Source organism: Poecilia formosa, unplaced genomic scaffold (genome assembly GCF_000485575.1).
Source record: "Poecilia formosa unplaced genomic scaffold, Poecilia_formosa-5.1.2 Scaffold79, whole genome shotgun sequence".
Lineage (NCBI taxonomy): Eukaryota > Metazoa > Chordata > Actinopteri > Cyprinodontiformes > Poeciliidae > Poecilia > Poecilia formosa.
This window is the reverse complement of record NW_006800018.1, coordinates 930878-953478: the sequence shown is the minus strand read 5'-3', so window position 1 is coordinate 953478 and position 22601 is coordinate 930878. Positions and strand designations below refer to the sequence as shown.

Below are 22601 nucleotides of genomic sequence, written 5' to 3'. Positions count from 1 at the left end.
TGTGTGTGTGTGTTTGCTGGTGACTGATGCCAGGAGGACTGCTCACTTACGCAAGGTAGACCAAGCTTCACAGAGGCTTGTAACATAATCTGAGCTCAGCGGCGGGAGACGCGATTATGTCGGGTGAAAATGTTCGTTGTGGAAACTCTGGAGGCTCCAGAGCCCTCGGTTACATTCATGGATGGTGCCTAACTAGTAATATGCAATAATTAAAAATACATTAGACGATAACAAGGAGATAACACATGCCCTGCAGCTGCCAGATGTTTCATTAATATTTATGCAAATGCACAACTCCCTGCCATCAAAGTACAAGAACGTTTGCTTTTACCTGACTCTGAGGACTGCAGCATTAGTGCCGAGAATTTAGGGAATATTTAGGCGGCCTAAACAAAATGACCAAATACACTGTGGCTGTTGAAAAGGCCTGCAAATACGGGATTTTATCAACTTTAAAAGTGGAGAAGCCTACTTCGTTAGTAGCTAAATTCCAAAATCCAAGACAGCTTAAAAAGTAAGTTAAAATTTCACTGTTCTGTAATTAAGAATCACATGACATTGCTTTTCTTTTAGTATCTGAATCTTGACTGACCAGTTTTAAATTAAAGCAGAAACAGATATACTGGCTTTTGATGAAGATTGGACAAATTTCTGCTTCATCAGCCCTGATGGGAGTTCAGCCGGTTAAACACTGAAAAAGTAAAAAAAAAATTACAGATCAGTAAATACATGGCACATAATAACAGGGCTCTAACCGACAACAACTTTCTTCATCGTGGCAATTGTTACTGAGTGAAAAAGACACTGTGTTCAGTATTACTGGTGTATTTAAAAGGAAGTCAGACATACATCAGAAGAACAAGTGTCCTGGTTTGTAAGGTGAGTGGAGGATCGAAGCGCAGTGTGGCAGTCGTACGACGATTTAACGCAAAGTTTACCGAAGCGTCTACAGGACGCCTCAGTAGAACGAGGAACACTGAAAGGAGACCAAGAGGCAGCGCGTGGACAGACACAGAGGGAGACGCAAGAATCCAGCAGAGAACAATGAAACACGGGAGAATATACAAACACCAGGCTGATAAAACGAAGGAAGAGCTGGAGAGAAACTACAGAGAAAGAAAAGGGCTTATGACCAAAACACAAGTTCAGAGGAAAGTCAGTCCAGAACCGAGACGATAAGAAACTAATCAGTATTTTCTGAAACATCTTGACGCATTCATGCCTCATCATGTCATCAGGTTTTATTATTGGTCAGCACCCCAAAACTAAAATGCATAAAGAGCTAGCTTGTAAAAAAAAAAAAAAGTGCTAAGCTAACGCTAATGTCAGTCTCTTTTGGTACAACGTATTGATAACTGACTCATAACCTGCAGATAAAACACAGTAAAGGTTGCTTTCATGTTTTATCAACTTAGAACATTGCTTTGAATGGTTTTATGATGTTAATTAAATCAATTACATGCTTTCGATCACCAGTCCATTTTAAATCTGTTCAGGCTTTACTTGATAAACACTCCATTCTCTGCAGATTTTATTTTAAATATTACTTTAAAATATATTTTTTTCTCATTTTAAGTGAAAATAGATGAGATATCTACAGGCACAAGTAATGACAAGAAGAAACGCGTTTTAAGTACTTATGTTGAAATTTAAATTTCCTCAGGTCCAGTTGCTAGTTTTGGTCCGGCGCCTGGTTTTATCCCTCTAAGTGTTTTTAACAGCGACGGTTCGGCCCACTCTGCAAAGTGCAAATAAGGCTGAAATATAAATGACACGTTCACAGCAATTATTCATGGCTACAGCAAGGTCAGCACATTATCATACCATTTATTATTCTTTCACCTGCTCCGAGTCTCTCTGTGTCTGATTTAAAAGTTAAACCTGTGTTATGGCACTAACAAAATGAGACCTTTGTAAAATTAATGGAGCCATTAATAACGCTGAGATCCAACCAGCACAGATAGTGGGAGAATGAGCCGGGTTCTGATGGCTGTGCAGGCGGCAGCTTTCTGAATCACATTTGAAATACGACAGTTTCAAATGTCAGCTTCAAGTGTCCAAAACTGCACATTTGTACGCTGGATTTGATAACAGTGGTCACTACAGTGGACAGCTACCTAAAAGCCATTTCTTTTGTGCTTTTTGTGGATTTTTATGTTTTAAATGCACACAGACCACTGAAGTGGACGATAATGCATCATAAAATACACTATCAACTACTGGCCATCAGCTGCAAATGCAAGAAATTATCTTTGTTAAATCCAACATGGCCGACAGACTAAAAAGCATGGCAACCGACCCGGTCCCTCCTTCTACTGTAGACGACTCTTGCAGGTAAAACAAATATTGTGACATCAGATAACCCCTAAAGAACAACACTACTGATGTATTTTTCAAATAACAACTTTGTATTTGGAGAAAATTACAATTTTTGATTCAACTGTTGCTTCTGCGGACGAATTTTGAGCTGCAGAACCGAAACACCAGAATGGGCCATGAAGAGCTTTTACAGCCTTATGAACATCAGACAGAAAACAATTCATATGAATCAAAACTGTTATTCAAATCAACTCTGAAAGACAAAATATGCAGCGACTTGAAAGTTCAACATTTTGTCTGAGCGTTGCAGATTGTAACCCTCAGATCCTCCAGCGTGGCTTGAACCCCTTAACGCTACGACGGGGTGGGAGACTTGACCTAATTCCGAGTCTCTTGCTCTCATGCAAGACTTGCTCATTACTTGGAATTCAAAGGGTATCTTTCCAGGGTGCGGTAGCATCTGATCCTCCTTCTGTACGAGGAGCGGAGCAGAGAGGCATCGTGCTGCAGCAGGCGGAATATATTACCGTCAGACAAAGTGAAAAATTATTCAATTGTAGAAAAAAAATAATTTACTAGCTCCAATCTGCATGACGAGAAAGATTAGCCAGTTACCCCATAATGCAGCCATTAGCAAAATCTTAATTAATCAGCTTCTTCTTCATGACCTACTTCTGCTGGAGATGAAGCTAATCATCTGTGACCCAACATTCCTAAATCAAGACTTGGATTTTAGCATCGCTGCAAACATGCTGTTCAGGCACCATTTATTCAACTTTAGGAGAAATTGAGGTTCTGAAATTTTCCATATCACTCCACACATTTGGACCTCAGCTAGATGATCCAGCTGTTGAGGGGTCAAGATTAAAACTACAGCGGAAAGGAGAAGGTCTAAGGTTATGGTGAAACACAATGACATTAGGGGGGAGTTATGTGAAAGTAACTGACTGCCTATTATATGGTAAAAACAAGACAAAACAAAAAAAAACAGATTTGATATTTACAAGAATACAGCTAGAGTTTAGGTTTACAGCCCAAGCGTACTGCGTGCACACACAGCTCACACAGCTCCGCTCCAATCAGTCGCACATCCCAGACGGAGTGGACTTGGAGACAATTCCTACAGGCTCCGGCCGGATCAGGTTGGATTTTTTAGGCCCGATCTAAACAATAAATACAACTATGAGACAGTACAAGTCTCTGTGTGTATGTGGAGGAAGGGTGGGGGGAGTAGTGGGGTTTTATTAGAAGTGATCTATAAGCCAGAACCAACTTTAAATCTGTAAAGGGAGCTAAAGATTAGGGTGCTGGCAAGGAGGCCTTCCAATCTCAAAGAGTCCAAAGATACATCTACAAAATACCAGCAGGCAGGGGAGGTTTTATGTGCTTTCCAGACACAAGGAGCTGTTTTATAGCACCATCAATTAACCGTCACCTTCAGTTCTTATGAAAATGTTGTAAATATCAAAAACAGCATAACTGAATACAAGTGTTGCTCCAACAAAAGTGATGATTCGTTTAATCTGAATTGCTAAGAAGTTGCCTACTAGTTATCAACTTTGCACAAAATGAAAGGACATCTGATTCTTATCTTGTTGATTATGCTTTTCAGTTCTTTATTATAAAAATCCTAATTTTAATTTTAATTTTATTTCTAAAATGGTATTTTTTTTGGTATTTTAAATTTAAGTGGCGGGCTGTCACTGATGCCAGGACCTTGATACGCTGCCGCCATGGCAACAAACCGTCATGACCTTTCTGCTCATGTTTTCTGAGAACTACCTCTGATAGATAATGAGGAATTCCCTGGATTCTTGATCTGCCCCTGAAGACTTCATACTGGACTGACTGCATGACAATGAGGGGGAAAAAAGGCAGAGTAAGGATTTCCTTTGCAAGGTCTTGATGAAGAATGCTTTAGATGAGCACGATGGAGGGCCAAACGGCGGCAACTCTGTTTCTGCCTGCAGTGAAGGGTCTTTTTGGGATTTTATGCTAATGATGGTAACAGCAATGGAAAAATATCTGGAGTTAGACAATCTGAGCAAATAATAACCACTGTCGCACCATTTGACGTACAGTATTTACAAGCTGTTTCTGGAACATGTCAGCGTAAAGAAATAGCTAAACTTCAAGATTGCACAACATGTAGTTCTCAGGGGACGAGGTCAGAACTGAAGATGTGAAGCCTCATGCTGTTAGAAACCATGCAGCCGATTGGAGACCGGACTGCAGCATCAAATGTCCTCTCCCCAGAAACTTATATGGGGACATCATAGGTAACAGTGGGAGTAGAATTTTGTACACAAGTACATAAGTGAGCATTTGTGTTTGCGCACTTCCCCAATTTATCCTTCCTCTTTGGTTCTCCAAGGTTGTTTTTTTTCAGCCAGTTTGATCTTCCAAACCTCAGTCCAGCAGTGGAGTACTGTTGCAGCTGTTGCAGTCTTGTTTTTATTGTGAAAAGCTAAACTCTCTGGTGTGCATGACGCATTACTGAATAAGAGAATAAGGTTTGATTCATTACAAAAACCTTTTTTTTTAAGGATTCTCCTTTCACTGATTCTATCTGAAAGCAGGTGGGTTTATCACAGCTCAGGCTTTCTATGACACACTTCCTTTGATGAGCCCGTTTCTGTGTAAATATCAGCTTAGAGGAATGTGTAGAGATGAAATCCCCACCGGACTCTCTGATCTGCCTTGGTGCTGCTCATATGGTCCTTCGATAACCTTTTATTCCAGTTTGTGTCCAATATTTGATTCTGGTTGCTGCATCTGTCAGAGAATGATGCTTTTCTATAAAAATGTTCCTGATACAGGTAACACGAGGCAATTTTATTTTTAATTTTTTTGTAAAATCATTTTAATTGCGCAGATACACTTGAAAACGCATTATGCAGTTTGGTTTGATGGAATTAGTCTTTCATCCAGACTTATACAAGATTTAGTGGTTTACTTAGTTTGTCCTCAACGTAATGAAAATCTTTTTAAAACCAAAACCACACCAGTTAAACCATGTAAGTTAGGATTCAGCAATAAATTTAACAATATTTAGAAGATCAACATTGTTTAGGTTAGTTAATTAGAAGGATTTTTGATTAAATGTACATAATATTTTCTTTCGCAGATGACCTATGACCCCTTGAACCCTGGGCCTCAGGTTTATTTGAATTGAGAAGATCTTTGAGATCTAAGTATCAACACCTATGTTACTGAGAATGATTAAATTAAGACGGAAAACAGTGAATATTTTAAGAAAAAAAACCCATCTGCCTAAAAGATGTATTTTGTGACGTGAAAGTCCAATTGTAATCCAAAACATTTAGCAAATCACAGAACGTTGTATCCGACCATTTACTGTGCCAAAATGGAAAAAAAGGCAAAACACAGACGTTTTGTAGTGGTATTATTTCAAGTCCTCGAGAGCTGTCTCCCTGCAACTTTTACATCCACTCACTCCATCTAACAGAATACGAGTCAAAGTACCGCAAACAAAAAGCCCTCTGCTCACTCTGTGCTTGGTTATCACTTTATAAATAACACGGGCAGTTTCTCAGGAGCCAATAGCATCTGGCTCTGATGGATCACGTAGCCAACATCATTCACTCACAAGGGAAATGCATTTGCTCTAAAGCGAGAAAATATGGCGTCATAATTTTCTACACAGTGTCCAGGAGACCCGAAAGAGCCAAAAAAACAGACAGGAATCACTTCAGTGTGACGCAGAAACAATGGATTACAGGAGAGGAAATATTTACTCTAACACAGATGATGACCGCAAAACGGCAAGAGTAGGACTACATTTCATTAGGACTAAACAGGAGTGCTCTATTTTCTGCACTTGAAGCACTTGTACCTTGTACTTATACCTGATATCTTAATTTTGCCTTGAAGTGTCTTTTGAGGACAGCAAAGTGTTTTTGAGCCTCTTACCTCCTGCTGATCAGCTGGAATTTAGGTCAGATGGCGGATCAGCGGACACTCGAGTTCAGGAATCCCCACAAAGGAGCGTGGATGATTCAGAGGCTGCAGAGGAGTTTTTACGTTCATTAAACTGATGATTGAATGAGCCTCGTTTCCGTCAAATGGGGCTTTGAGCCTTTAATGGCCTTCTCCCTGCATAGTGAATGAAGTCACTGTGTTGTTTCGCCGTGTGTGTGTGTGTTTACACTCATCACATAAATCAAACGCATAGTTAGAATCTTGATGTGACGGACTTGGTAACACAGGTGGATGATATGTATCATGATAAAATACGGTATTCCTCATGATAACAATAAATGGCGATAAAAACAACCTACGCCTTTTTTATTTTCAGTCACAGCAATCATAGAGTTACAGCAGAGCGCCGTATTTTAGATCCATGGTGTAAATATACTGACATTTACATTTGCAGCATCTGGCAGATGTTCCCAGTCAGCAAACACTGCTTTTTGTTTTTCACCAAGACAGATACTCCGTCAGAAATCAGATGTTTGCCTCATGTTTTACCTTCACTTGTCAGAAGGGGGGGTGGAGAGAAATGCAGCAATGAAGAATGAAAACACTCACAGTTGCCCTCGGCACGTTTAAAGCAGCAAACGATGTCATCACATCTACATAAACACACGGTTTGGTCTAACTGAACATTTGTTTGGTGTAAAAACAACCGCTGGAGCCTGATAGATAAAAAAAAATGTTTTTCAGTAGTAATGTGTGTGCAAAAAAAGAAAAGAAACTTAGCAGATATGTTTTAGGAAAAGCATCGCTGTGATAATCTGACACAGAACATTATGTGTAATTGACCCAGAAGTTACAAACTATCAGACCTGGAGCATTGTATTTAATAATAACTACCTAATAATCTTGATTTCAAATCGACCAAAAATAATCAGAACAGTTTTTTGTTTTCCCCACAATTGAGCTGCTTTACCAGAGGTGCAACAGTGTGTCGATCAATATCAATGACAACTCGTCATTATTTAAAGAGTGATATTTATAATACAGGACAACCGTGACAATGTTCTACATTAATTGATTGTGCAGTATGCATATTGTTTCTGGTTTAATTTAAAAAAAAATACGATTTGGATCCCAACAGTTTCTGTTTATTTTCAGTAGAAATAATAAAAGTCAGTAGGTTTTGTGCCAAAGACTTAAGGATAAAATTACAGAGCAGGAACAACTTTGAGATTTTGAACAAAATGCCACATTCATTGATTTCATCCAGGATTTGTTTAATCCTTGTATAAAAACTTAGAAATGAGGTCAACGGAAAGAAAGGTGCCAACCTTATTGCAGAAATTAGTAAACATGCGTCTCCCCGGGTGAGATTACCGAGTAGGACTCCTACAAAATGCAGGAGATAAATGATGTTCTTCTCTGCAGAATGATGTTAGTGTAAGCAGCTTTCAGTAAAACCAGGATGTTACCCTGATTATGTCTTTATTTACATATGACAACTCTATCCTGCATCAAGAGGATACACACACACACATACTTCCTATTCCCATCTCTCCAAAAGCCTCTCATATTTCTGCTCACCTCTGCAATCTCTACATTAATCACATGCTAAACCATGCATTCTCTACATATTAGTTTTTAACAGTTTAGGTGAATTACTAAACCTCTTCGCTGAAGAGCTCATGTCTATCTAAAACCTTTTGGCTGGACGACACTGACATGACCTTCTGAACGGAGGATTAAGAACAGTTCATGTCAGCAGAATGCAAGGCAAGTTGTTACCCGACACCTTGAAGCCATCCATAGAGGCCGCCATGTTGATCAGTCCGCACGATCCTTAGGGGGCGATCAAGCACTATGGAGAAAATGTACCAAATGTGTTGGGAGTAAAGATGCTTTATGGCTGTTTTACATAATCCAAGTACATGTGTCCAAAAGTCAGACTTAACCCGACTGTCGTATTCAAAAAATACTAATATTTAGTGTAAATAAAAACACAGTATCCCACCTCACATCAAAGCTTAATTTGATCAAAATGGCGATTTAAGCATCAGGTGCATCACATCGGCATTGCAGCTATTTTTTCATGAAGTCATTCCTCTCATATTACCTGGGAGTATAACACAGAAGCAATTTACTGGTGCAAAGGTGAAGAACTGTAGAGGTAATCTTTATCATTTCCCTGGTGAAATTATATTGTATTTAGACCTGGGCCTTCACACATTAATTTTGATTAACTAATTGAATAGGTTTTAATTGATTTTTTGTTGTTTTTACATACGAAAGTCCAAAGTCGGAAGCTTTGTATTCATCCACAGTCCACTTTCCCTGAAACACCTGAAAACTGAATGAGCATCATAGCACTTTGCACCAATCTGATGGTTGAATGGCATGAATAACAGATTAAAAACAATAAATGTCTTTGTTGCTGAGCTCGTGTGTCTATTTTTGCATTAATTTAGAAGCAGTAAGGGATTCAGAATTTTTATTTTATTTTCATATTTATTTCAATCAAGTCCCATCACTAGTTGTGGTATTTTGTAGAAGCATTAATAACGCTTGACGTCTTTCTCATCATGTCAAGTTACCACAAACCTCATTATAATTTACTGGAAATTTATGTGACAGACCAACACAAAGAAGGGCCTGAATATGAAGTGGAAGGAGAAGAGTGCATGGTGTGTCAAAACTTTCATAAATGACTCAGTACCCATTTTTCTGATACTCTTAAGTAAAGTCCAGAGTAACAACTCTGAACCTCTCAAAGCATGACTGTGCTAAACTCAGAGGCTACTAGCACAGAGCACTAATCAGTAAAGCAACCTGGAGCAGCTGCAGAGAGCCAAAGCTAAGCATCTGTTTCATTATTAGTTGTAGACTCCATAAATCTGGCCTTTATCGATGAGTCGCAAGAACAAGCAGCTATTTGCTGAAACAAAGCTAAAGCTACTACACTTTTTAAGTGGAAATTTAAACACGTGTATCTGGAAATTTCCATGTCTTGCACATTGGGCAGGATAAGTTCCTAATTACTGGTCCACAGAAGGAATTTTCTTCCGATTTTTAAGCTTTGCTAACATGTTGCGACGCCAGCAGGAACCCCTTCACGACGGGTGTCAGGATGTTAAGCTTAAAACTTGAGTTTAATTTAAAACAGCACAGATGAGGCTATGATCCGATATATTAAGGCTCAATCCCATGAATGATTAATGGGAGTGGAGAGTATGCATGTAGGAAGCTGACTGTGCTGCATCACTGGGCCAGGCTGTAAAATGAGACTGGAGAGAAAGCCAGCCAGCTTGGGGAAGTGGGCTGAGAAGAAGGAGAGGGGAGGGAAGGGAGTAGGCGTATGGAGTACAGTGGTGAGAGGATGTATATAAAACCCCACAGGGAAAACAAGATGTATGTTAGCAGGAAGTCAATATCAAAACCAAACTGCTGCACTTCTGAAAGAAAATGGAAGACCTGAAATTTCAGACGCCCTACATCTGAAAGTACCACTACCAGGACAGGCAGCACCAGAAACATTACAAAATCTGCATCCTTTGAAGACTAGAGACTCTAAGCAGATCAGGAAAACACTGACAAATTACAGCAAGCAGAGACTTTCCTTTGAGAACAATGGGTACGTCTGACTGCAGAAACGATCTGGAGGCCGAATCCATTAGCGTTATCCACAAACAGCATCTGCATTATTGCATTGTCATAGTAACAATGTGACAAGGCGGATAAATGTAACAGGCTTATGAAAGACCACGATCCTGACACTGAGTGGATGAGTGGCCTTAAGATGTGGGTATTATGGAGCAAAGTAGGAGGTTCAACTGTACAATAAACAAAAGGTTTTGGTCCAAAGATGGAGCTTGTAGCCTTATGAAAGTCTCTGTGTTCTTGAAGAGTGGCTAACATAAGCTTTCCTAAAGCAGCGATTGACAGAGTGTGGTTACCACAATAAACTCAAAGAAGCTTTGAGAGGAACAAAGAAAGATGTGAAGGTTTCTGATATTTTAGAATACTCTAGGAAATGTCAGATCAGTCTCACTCAGGGAAATGTGTTGGGTTTGCCTGTGACAGAAACATCCAGTAGGATTAATTTAGTCCAAGAGACACACATCATGTAGTCAGTTGAGGTTACATTTGGATACGACGGGATGAAGGGTTATTGGTCTGAAATGAGAAAACCCATCCGAGCTGTCCAGAATGAAAGTTGTAAAACCCCCAATCAGTATCTGTGGCGGTTTGTGGGTCCGTGCCGTGGCTGACTTTCACATGTTTGGATGTTAGAAGAGTCATCTACTCTTAAAAGGTCCAAGGTTATTTCAGCTGGACACAGTTGGATTAGGAAAATTCTTTGGATAGCGATGTAGCCTCAACCTGACAATAGAATAAAAATATGTGAGGCGCTCAGGCCCAGAGAGATGTCTGGAAAAACTCCAATCATTCCACAGGACTAATTAAACAAAGGATGTGCTTCTCTCATCTTTTACCTGCCAAGCATAACTGTTCCTGGAGGCTGATATAGAAACCCTGAGTAATTACTGACATCAGACTGAGGTTTCTTTGACAAAGATGAATTCGGTCTTTGAATTAGACCGTATGGTGCAGCGTGTTGCCAGAGATGGCAATGCTGATCTCTAGTGTCACAGGACACTAGATGAGATATAAAGGCTCAAAGTCTCAGTTCAAGGCATCGTTTAAATTAACTTATATTATATTATTCTCAGCACTTGGAAAAATCTGAAGTGCCCAAGTGGAAAAATGCTGGAGTCATGCTTGACTTAATTGTGGTATGTGAAAGGTCTGTGGAGCGTGTATGAAAACATTCCACCAAATGTCAAGGCAAAACTGCTCAACCGCTTCTCAGTGATAAAGAACAAGTTTGTACTTCAGTTGCTCTGATGCTTGTTTACACACTTTGAAAATCATCCAGCCACATGGCAGCAACTTGCTAAGGTTCAAACTAGGCCTGAATGGGATGTAAAGTCTCTCAGTGGGGAAATTTACCAGCAAGATCTTCCGACCTGTCGATCACCAACATTGTCTGGATGTTTACTCTAAAGATTCAGTCACTGTGGGAAAAAAAAATGTTTTTTTCTATGATTTTATTTAATCAGTTTTATATCTTTAAAATGTGCATCCCAGTTATTATTTTTCACTAAATTTCTTTTTGTCTTGTTAGACGGGGTCGCATCTCTGACATCGGGCAGTGGACGTTCAGTGACCGTCGCCTGAACATTTGCTGGATGTTTCCTAGACGTTAGCTAACCGTCCAGGGACAACGTCCACTGAACAGTTAGTGGTGTTTCATTTTGACGTTCAGCAAACATCGGCTGCAAACGTTCACTGGACACTAATGGCAACCAGCGTTCCTGGAACAATCAGTGCTGGTTTGGACCATGCAAGACGATGCATGTAGATTCACAAAAAACACTATGTTGGAGTAAGACTGCAGCAGATGAGTTCATTGAACCAAAGTGGAGGCTAAGGGTTGCCAGTTGACAGTCAGTCACCGTTCCTTAGGCCAAATATCAGGCTGGTTGGCATCTAAAGGTTTTATGAAGAGTTTTGTTTGCTCCCCGCAACAGTAATGCTACTTCAGGAGTAGCAGGAGACCTTCCCACTCATCTCACTAATTTCCTGTACCCACTTTTTCACAAGGAGGTGCAAAATTCAACGTCCAGAACAATACAATATTTTCTTCTTTTTGCGGAAAGAAGCATTAGCAATGACGTAGATTTCTCTTCTTTAAAAAAATGACTCTGTTATGCAAGGAAATGTGGTCAAGATGAACAAAGAAAGAGATAAATAGATTATAAATAAATTACAGTTGGACAGGAAAAACAGCAGACATGTATGGAGAAAATCTCCAGAGATCCCCTGTGAATACACCAGGGTGTTGTGTTTACAACATGGCAACAACTCCGCCGATGACATCATGTCAAGGATCAGCAGGTAACACTGCTTGAACATCAGCGCGGACAGCAGAGACTCACAACCAACAAACCAATATGTTTGGGTATATTCTGTACCAGGTCATTTCTTCTTCACTCCATTTGACAGCCATAAGCCACTGAGTTATAAATTGGTCTTCCGACCTGTAAACCCACAAAGTAATCCCACTTAAACAAGAGAAAACCTAATGTATAAAAAGCTTTAAGTTTCTACTGAATCCAGTCTAATTCAGGCTCAGGAAGAGAGATGCAGACACATTGCTTTATCATTTCCTCGTGGTGGCTGTACACTGTTTGACTGATGGGATTATGTAACCAATGAGGAGACTTCTGTTTCCAAAGCAGACACATGAGATGAGCTGGACTGGAACAACTCAAAGGTGGAAGGAGAGTGAGTGCTGAACATTGTGATTTCTATTATTCTAGAAGGATGTAAACAGAAAATAGGCCAACAAAAATAAAGTACCAGTAACATCTAATTAAAACTTTAAAAAAAAAGTCACGAGTCTGTCAACACGAGGCTTAACATTTTCCTTTGACAGTCCAGTAATATGTTTGAAACCAGGCAACAAAAGTCTTTTTAAACTAACAAACCACTAACTGGTAGAGTTGTCAAAAATCATAAACAATTAGAGGTAATCGATAGTCAAACATAAACTATTCAAAAATACTCCTTTGTGTGAAAAAATCCCCAAATTGTGCCCATTTTCTAACACAAACACTTCCTGTCACTTCAGCGCCTCAACTGAACAATGACCAAATATGGATGTCCTGTCAACAGCATGTTACTTTCTTAATCTGACAAAAAAAATGCAAAGATTTTGTTCAGAGATATTTTACCTATGAGGCAGGCAAACAGGTAGCCCAGATGCTAGCTGTGCTGAAGCCAACGAAAGAAACTTTGATGCCATACAAGGTCAGAGAAGCTCCTGTTTCTGCAACAGTAAAGTAGTAAAGGCTCCCTCTGCTGTGCAGCTATGCATCTGTGAGTCCGTGAACAGTTGAGATTTCATAATCAGGTGTACCAGTTGTATTACTTCATGGCCCACAGTACAAATGGATACACAGTTGTAAAAATGTAGGTTTGCCAGGATGTATCACATTGAGCCGGCCTCGTAGAGTGAAGTACGCTGGAGTACGTGAAAGCCTTTAAACGTATGGACAACACACGCTAATGCTTTAAATATTAGCTTTATGCATAGCCCCATTAAATATTTGGTTGTTCAGCAATTCCCGTGTTTTTTCCAAGTTCTTAGTCCACACCACATCGCTCCATCCTGCTGCAGGTACCAGTTGATACATAAGGATGTAGAGTAGTCCCCTCTAGCTGACACCAGTGATAACTGTGGTGGGACCCACTGACTGTCCAGCAAAAACAACAGAAAAGCAGTGTCATTTAGTCTTTAACAGCAGAGATCAGATCAATGGAAAGGTCACAATGAGGCACTCCTAATGAAAAGCCGAAAATATCCCAACACTGTTTGTGAGAAAATGCTTACAGGACTTCAACTGAGAGACTGTCTTTTCTTGGTCAGCAGCTTTGTTCTTGCCATCAGCCACCCACTTCACTTCGACTGCTCGTTAAGTGATTAGATTGGAGGAATCATCAAAAAACTGGAACACAAAAAAGTTTGTGGGAATCAAATTAATTAGGTAGCAGGGCTACAAGCCAGTTCGATTTTCCACACCCAGCTTATCCCTGAATACACATGCTAGGAGTTGGAAGACGGGACCAACACGTCACAAAGGGAAGTTCAAAGCCTTGAATAGCTTAAAAAAAAAAAACGCTCAGAATGAAAACACGATTTCATCTTAAAACTAATGAATCCAATTATTTATTTGTAGAGCTGGTTGCTTCTTCTACACCGAGTTATCTCTACATCAACTAATCTACCAGCCAATTTGAAAAGTCTGAAAAGTGTTCACTTGCTTTAAGTTGTGAAAGATGATGTCTGTATTGGCCCAAGGTCTGACTGAACCCTGTAGCAACTAACCTTTAGCCACCTTCTTCTGTTCTGCATCTGAACTTTTGCTGAGTGGCAAGTCAAATAAACACGTCGTACAAACAAGAACGCTCCGACTGACCAAACCTTTAACTGAATAGAGACGCATTCAGACTGGAAGCAGCTCCTTTTCATTGGCATTGAATGCACAGTGCTCTGTTGTTGAACTTTAACTGCAGGGCAGCTAATAGACACCAGATATCTGCCAAACTGTTCCTGACCCAGCACAAAGTAGCAGTCGAAGTGGAGACGCAGCACGACTGATCTCTATATCATACTTTTCTTTTCTCCCTTGTCATTTCTCAACCTCTGTTAGTTTTACAAACCAAGCTAAGATTAAAGTTTGAGGGGGAAAAAAGCTGTGATTAAAAGAAATGGATTCTGACACTTTATCAACCAAAACAGCAGCCAACTTTCACAAAGACGAAGAGGTGTGAAGATCACTCTCCCCAGTACAGAGATGAAACTAGATTTTCACAGACACCAAATAATAATAAGACAATTATTTTTTGTCACTGGCCAAACTTTTCTTATTTTAGTTTAGTCAGAATAACTTAAATAAGTTCTATTTGCAGAATTAATTACAATGATTGTGAGAACAAAGAGAAGTTTGGTCTCATTTAACTTGGGCTCTGTCTCTACTTTAGACTTATATTAAACAAAGGTTCTGTTCATCTTGTTTTCAAGGAAAGCCCAAAGCTCAGATGTTTGGTGTGTTTGACTGGACAGACAGAACCTTCAGGATCTCAATACGGTCGGAAAGCAAAAAAGCTGGGGAAAAAAAAAAACAAAAAAAAAAAAACATCTGATTAGGAGTTTTATTAGAACAAGCTTACAGTAAACTGGAGCAACATTACGACAGGAGGACATAAGATTCAAAGAGACCTAATCCTCATGTTCAACAGACTTAATGTAGTCATACAAATGCAATGAAGCTGTTTCTGAGAGGTCAGAGTAAATGTTCAAACTGCCTTTCTGAAGTGCTGATGTGTTACCATAGATACAAGATGATTTACATTAACGCTGCTCAGTCTCTGAAATTACAGCTCCTCTATTACAGGCGCTATGGTTGATTTGTTAGCCTCTGAATCGCAAGCAAACTCTACCAGAGTCAGTAAAACCAGGAAAATCCTTCTTTAACCAGCAAAACATAACTTAAAGCTACGAATGTGGGACAGTACACTCTCTGTCACTTCTAGTTGTCTAATGAATTGAATTCACAGGCTAAATCAGAAGCACAGTAGAAGCATTAATCTGGACTGCAATACTAAAGGTAGCACCGAGATGCAGATCAATGCATTTTTTTGAATGACTGATGTCAGGGTCACCGAGTCCACTCCAAGTTTGCTGTTTGCTTTACAACAGTATGCTTCTGTCTACCTATGGAGAGAGAGTAAAAGATGATGAGAGGAAACTGTGAGAAAAACTCCCAATGTGTGCCATGTGCTTTGGCAAAGATTACAGAAACAAGAAGCCAGCAGTAACCCGAGTTAGCTTAGCATACATCAGTCACAAAAACAAGGTAACAAAAGTGTTGAGGCTAACACTTTCCATTTTAGAAAAAGTTTAATTAGGGCTGCACAAAATCATTGCAAGTGCTGTAAATGTCCCACAGGGCCCACTCTGGACATCCCAGCACTGGTGGCAATCCGTATGCAGACGTTAAGGTACAAAAACTGAAGTAAATTAGCTTTGTGAGTGAAATGCTCAACATGAAGCCCACTGAGGAGTTTCTGCAATGCTAAAAAAAAACAAAACAAAGACTTCTCTTTCATCCAATAAGACAAGATAACAGGATTGATTATGTGTACTAGGGTCGCATTTAAAATTCAACATCTCAACATGTCGACATATATTATCCTTAAGTCAATCGGTAAGAATTACTGTATTGTCACTTACAATCTCTTACTCATTTGGAAATGTGTCTCTGTGTTTTCCTCCAGGTTTCATTGTGAGTGAATACTTTCTGTCTCTTTCTCTGTCACTTCTACACCTGCTGTGTTTCCTGCTGAAGAGAAGACAACCGGGACCTGACGCAAAAAAAAGAAAGAGCACAAACTGCTCACGTCTGCTGGACTCGATGGCGGTGCTTGTGTCAGCACGTATTTAGTGGCCCGAGCACAAGATGAGCGAATTAAGGAGCAAACAGCACAGCTTCATCAAACTGTTCATAAAAGATAGACTCCATGATCTGTCACATAAACTGTAGCTGCAACAGAAAGCACGAGTTTCACAACAAGGCCGCTAGCCGATGCAAATCGTCGTCCAAAGGGAGTGATTCATGCACGATTCCTTTCAAATTTCAGTCGCACTCGAGCAAGAAAGGTAAGAAATGAGTCACGCATGTGCAAGAGGTTCAGTGACCACGGTGTTACTGTGCTTGATTGGCTAAACTGGTCTGACCTGGACCCAACAGAGAGTCTACGGAGTGCTGTCAACATGAAGATGATCAACACCAGACCCAACAATCCTGCTTGGCAGCTATCAAACAGTCCGATCACCTCCATGCTGCATTGATGCAGTAATTAATGCAAAAGGAATGTCACCCAAGGACTGAGTGAATAAAAGTTAACATACTTTCCAAAAGCCTAATATTTCTGTTAGAATATCCTCTTTTTTTATCGATCCGATTCCCACACTGACTCTGAATTATGGTTTTCTATTATCTACAAATCTATAAGAAATAAAAGCTTGAAGTAGTTCACTTTTTGTGAAATTAATCTATATGATTTATAAGTTCTACTTTCTGACATGATTGCTAAAAAATATTTAACTTGTCACAATATCCTAATATTTGGAGATGTACCTACAGTTTTTCTGCTTATTCTACCAGGTTTTGCAGGTTTTACCAACTCAAATTTAAGGCTTTTTAAGACTTTTTAAGGCTGCGCCGACGCGCTGATTTTAAGTGACATGCCTATGTAACTACGACTAGGTAACTAATCATCAACTTATAGTAGTGTGTAAAATTTATACTTTTGTACTTTTCTGATGTTACCATGACAAACTTCTACTTATTCTGGGGGAATTTACATGACAGAAAAATACAAAGTAGCACATAGAACACATGAAGGAAAATGTATGGTGTTTAGCTGATTTTTCTTTTCAAAATAAAAGTCTGAAAAGTGAATAGTGCATTTGCATTTAGCAAACATGAGTGAATACTTGATAGATTAGCATTTGACTGCAGTTACAGCTCCAGATCTTTGACTTGTGTCCAGATGTTCAAGGCTTGGCATGTGGTTTCATAACCTCACCTTCCTAGAACCTCTCTAGAACTTCCTCCCCGACCAGACTGCAGCGTTCCTTGATCTCCATGCTGCTTGTTCACTAAAGAAGCTTTGAGGTCGGACACAGAACCCAGGAGTTAAAAGTGGTTTGTTAAGCTATCATTTATTTAGCAATGGAAGTAAACATGGGTGAATCCACACCACATCTGTAAAAAAAAAAAAAAGAAAAAAAAATCAGATCGTCCTCTCTCCCCTCTTCTACTACAGCATGTTTTCAATAGAAGAGCCTCTCATGAATCATGAATGCTCAGACTAGCTAGCATAGCCACCAATGACAGCAGATAAACAGTTTCCCTGTAACGGTAAGTTGTTTCTCTGCCATTAACAAATTTAGCAGCATATACACAAGACTGATTGACAGCGATAAAACCCTCCTTCTGGCTCTGATTGTTTTTTGTGCATTTCTTTAGTCAGCAATAATAACGAGGTGGAGGAGATCAATCTATTCACAGTTTATCAGTTACCGCATCACAACATGGTAACTGGTAACCACATTTTTCTTTCTATCCAATGACATAACTTTGATAACTAAAACGGGTCGAGAGTTTGACATTTGCCATCGTCCAGCATCCCACTCGCCTTCCTTCCCCATCCCTCCCGGCAAGAGGTGGCATATGTATTTATCTGGTGACTGCGCGGCATTTATCACACAGCTTAGTCATAATTAGTGCAACTTAGTCTGGGGCACAGAGCCTGTTAGTGGGCATATGTTCAGATCTAGTTAAAGACACAGTGGTCCCCCCGAGGGGACGGCTGAATGTGGACATGTGTGCCTGTGAAGCTCTCCGTGGAGCGCACCCTGAGCTTCCATTAACACAACCCACCATGTTCCCTTCCCCGAGTCGCCCGCCCATGCTGAGAGAGGCCACTCAAAACCTAGAGAGGAGCGAGTTCACTCAAGTGTACGCAGTAGAAGGGCTGGCGAGGAGCTGGTGCAGACAGGAAGGAGCAAACGGAGCGAGCGAGGGATGGATATCATGAGAAGAGGGAGAGAGAGAGCGTCCGACTCGGGCGTGGGGGAGTTAGCAGACGAGCCGAGTGTCAGCTGCCAGCTTGAGAGTGCAGTTGGCATCCATAAGTGTGTCTGTGTACACACGAATGCACAAACGTTTAATAAAGCGCGACATAACGACCAAGTGTATTAACGTAACACAAGTCGAGCCACAATCTTCGCTCCTCTTGCAAATGTGTTGCTTAAGACAAAAATGTTAAAATAAGCTTTAGGCAAGAAATTACATAACTTCTGAGGTGAGTAACACTTGTCGCTGATAAAAACAAATATACCTGCACGCCAGTGAGATGCAGTTAACCATTATCTAATCAGTGATGTGAAGAAATCTTTTTCTCCATCTCTCTTGAAGGTGAGTAGCTAAGAGAGATGGAGTGTGTCTTAAACCAGATCTGAAGCTTTGGGGCATTTCTGTAAGTTTGGTGAGATTTTGGAGCTGCTTTTCTTTCTGGTCCTCCGTCATCATGTGACTGACGTCCAAATCAACACAGCGTACATGGAGAAGACGACGCCTTGTATAACTATGGCTTGTGTAGTTGCCAAGGTGACTGTTGGAAATATCATATGGTTTGCGGACAGTTTTTTTTTCTGTTTGGTTCCAACACTAAGCAAACATTTGAGATCTCTGATAAGGAATCCAATCTACTTAGATATATTTTAAACTTAGCCTCGTTTCTGTCAGGCTTTCTAGACAAAAGTTGTGATCTGTTAGCAAATTGCTTTTCTACTCATTCTGTTTCAAGTGTTTCAGGAACCGCTGATTATTCATGGAACTTCTTTCAAAAAATGCTAGAAATATTGACTGTGGACGCCGACATTAGCGTCGGGTATGTCTGTGCTGCTGCAACATGTTTAGCATCAAGATGCTATTCTAGGTTTGAGTAGCTTCACTGATTTCCTAACTCCTTTTAGCACAACTTGAACACGACACTAGTCTTTAACAGCGTCCCGTTACGTAATATTTTTAAGCAGAAATTAACCCCCAGTGGGTCAAGAGAAGCAGCTTTGTCGTTCATCGCTGTTGTATGCGTCAGCTTTACTGGCGTACCAGACACACGCAAATGAAAAGGTTCTGCAATTAATTAATTATCTTTTCGGTAATGGTAATAACTGACTACAGTTAATTGTTAGAATGATAAAAGAGTCAAGGATTTAGTGACGCTCAAAGATGTAAAATAGAAGATTTTGAAAACCTGAGGTCTTTTAAAACCATTTCTAAACATGTGGAGACTCCAAGATCATTGGTTCAAACAACTGAACATGAGTTCAAGTTATCCAGATGTATTAGGTCCTTTTTTTTTTTGCCAAAGTGTGGAAAAAAGGACCTAAACTTTCAATTTCAGAGAAATATAAAGCAGCAACTACCACAGCTCAAGTCTGGAAACTGTTCAAACATCAGCATTACTGTCCAAGGTGGTCATGAAGAGAGAGATCCAGTCGACATATAACTCAACCCAAATGTGCAGCCATCCATATGAAGCCCGATTCTTTCTGAAGGAAAGATTTACAACCAGATGAGACAAACGTTGACAAGAATGACAAGAACAATGAGTGAAGGTGAGGCTTTGAAGCCTAACAACACTTAATCATCTGTCAGGCATGGTGAAACATTCAAGATGAGTTTGCAACGATGAGTTCAAGGACACATGTGAACCATGACATCATCATCTGGACTGGGCTTAAAGAGATAGTAATCATTCTGTATGTAAACTTCTGACTTTCAAAACATTAATAAATGAATCTCTGACATATTCTTTGTCTCATTATTGAGCTATTTAGGCAAATAGAAATAATGTAGCAAATTCAAACTGACCTACAACAGTTTGGAGTTTGGTCTGATTTAATTTCAGACAGTAAAAAAAATGTATGCAAACTTCTGGTTTGAGTTTCATATGAAATTTAGTCAAAACTTAAATTCAACAACAGCAGGGATCTCAAGTTTTAAATTCATTTCACACATTGTAGCCGTCAGGCAATAAAACTCAGATCTCCATTTTACCTGGTGTTTGTTTTCTTGTGAAGATGAATCTATTGATCCCTTTTCATATCTGTCAGTGATTTCTCTGATGAATAACTTTTGAAAAGTGCAAAATGTATTAGTGTTTCCTGAAAAATTCACTTTTAACCTAAACTTCATCCCAAATATCCTCAGTTAGTGTTTCTTTCCAGAAGCTACAATCTGTCAAACATGGCTCTACTTTCCTACACTAGACCACATAGAAGGGGTCTGCCAGTTTAATATGTTGTTGGATTATAATCCCAAACATACTGAACAACAGCCAATGAAACACTTTCAGAAAGGGCTGCAGGATATTAGAAAAACATGGCATTGCTATATATCAAAATTAATATTTCATCACTACTCTCTTTTTTTCATCACTGCCATGTCCTCACAACTCACCCGAGCTTTCGGACGTTGGTCACTAAGGGTGCATTCACACCAGCCCTGTAGAGTCCACTTTAATTAAACTCTAGTTCACATGCCTAGAAAGTCCAGTTCATTAGGGGAGGTGTGAATGTGCAGTCTGACTCTAACGCGGACCAAAAAAAAAAAAACTCTAGTCCGCCTAAAAACCTAGGTCTCGGTTCGGTTAAAGTGAACTCTGGTGATGTTTGAATGCATGTGGATGCCAAGCGGACCGGAGATCACTCCAAAAGCAGGAAGAGAACTACAGCTCATAGCATCCTGAGTAAATAAGACCAAGACAAATGTGTGAGTCTTGCGCTAACGGGAGGAAAAGTTTGTAGTATTTTAACGAAAAAAGAGAGAAATTCTAACCGCTTAAATTTCCCTGCACTCCGTTTTCGACATTTCGTGAAGAAGGAAGTTGTACTCAGTGTCTTCCTCAGAGGTTTTCATGTCATTTCCTTCAGTGGTTCTTGATGCAGCGCCACCACAGGTGAGGAGGTAAATTGTTTTTTTTAAAGGGTTTGATTCGTTTAACACCATGCAGTTTGAAAGCAAATCGCACCAGCTGAAAATGTAGCCAATGTTGCAATTTTGGTCCCCAATCAAACCGAGACTACTGGACTGTCAGGTGTGAAAACCCCATAAGATCCATTTGCAGTTGTGGACATGAAGGATTATCAGAAAGCAGAGCTATAAAACATGACACTTGAAAAATTCAATTGATGACATTCTTTGGTCTCAGTAATAATGAGTTCACGTGTTGAATGATATTGAAACAAAATGCAGTCAGCTTTAAACTTTAGCTTACGAGTCGTCCAATAGGGTTTAATAAAAGTGGCAACTCCAGAAAAATAACTTTAAGCTTACTCTGATTATACAATTACACATTTGCACTGAATATTGTACTAACAGCGATGATTTCAGGTGTACTTTCCCTTTCCTTTCCTGCAAAGTCATAAAAAGGACTTAAGGCTTGTGGTAATTATCACCAAAATGATCTAACAAGTGTATTTAAGAAGTTCAACACAAAAGGAGATTCCTTCCTTCCAGCCTCTGCAGCAAGCGGAACAGGGTGAGCTGCAGGTGGCTTTTCCCTCTTATGAAGCCATCAGGCAAACCCAATACGGCTGTCAAATCTCCTCAGCCTCACATCCAGCCATTACAAATTACAGGAGTGACAGCAGAGCAGAGTCAGCTGCTCACAGTAACCTCAGTGGCCAGGCGCTCCCTCTGGCGGACAGAACAGGTCACGACTCACTTCGACACTTTTACAGGAAGAGGTTAATCTACTCACAGCATTTTAACGACATCCACACCGGCGCACCATACTAATCCCGTTCCTGCTCACATTTGACGATATGATCCTGAAGCTGGATGCTGCAGTCCACAAACCGCCGGCAAAACGTCCCGGAGCTAAAATAAAGCGAACTAAAACATCTGGGGAGGATGATGATGTAAAAAAATAAAAATAAAAATAAAAAATAAAAAATTGACTCCAAATTATTTCCATCTAAAGCCAAAAACGCCACACCTCTGGCAGACCTATAAATAAATAAAACCAAACTCCAAGAGAGAAGAAGCAGGTTTCAGCGCAAGGTTTTTCACTGATTATTAAATAAAACTGAACCGGTTCTTTTCCCTCATTATGTGTCGCCCGGTTCCAGGTGATGAACACAC

General features: G+C 39.9%; 1 protein-coding gene across 6 annotated transcripts in view; it reads right to left on the bottom strand.

Annotated features, from left to right (window-relative positions):
• igsf9bb (immunoglobulin superfamily, member 9Bb) overlaps nucleotides 1-22601 on the bottom strand; it is an 87515-nt gene that overhangs the window by 64490 nt on the left and 424 nt on the right. The gene's annotated exons all lie outside the window — the stretch shown is intronic.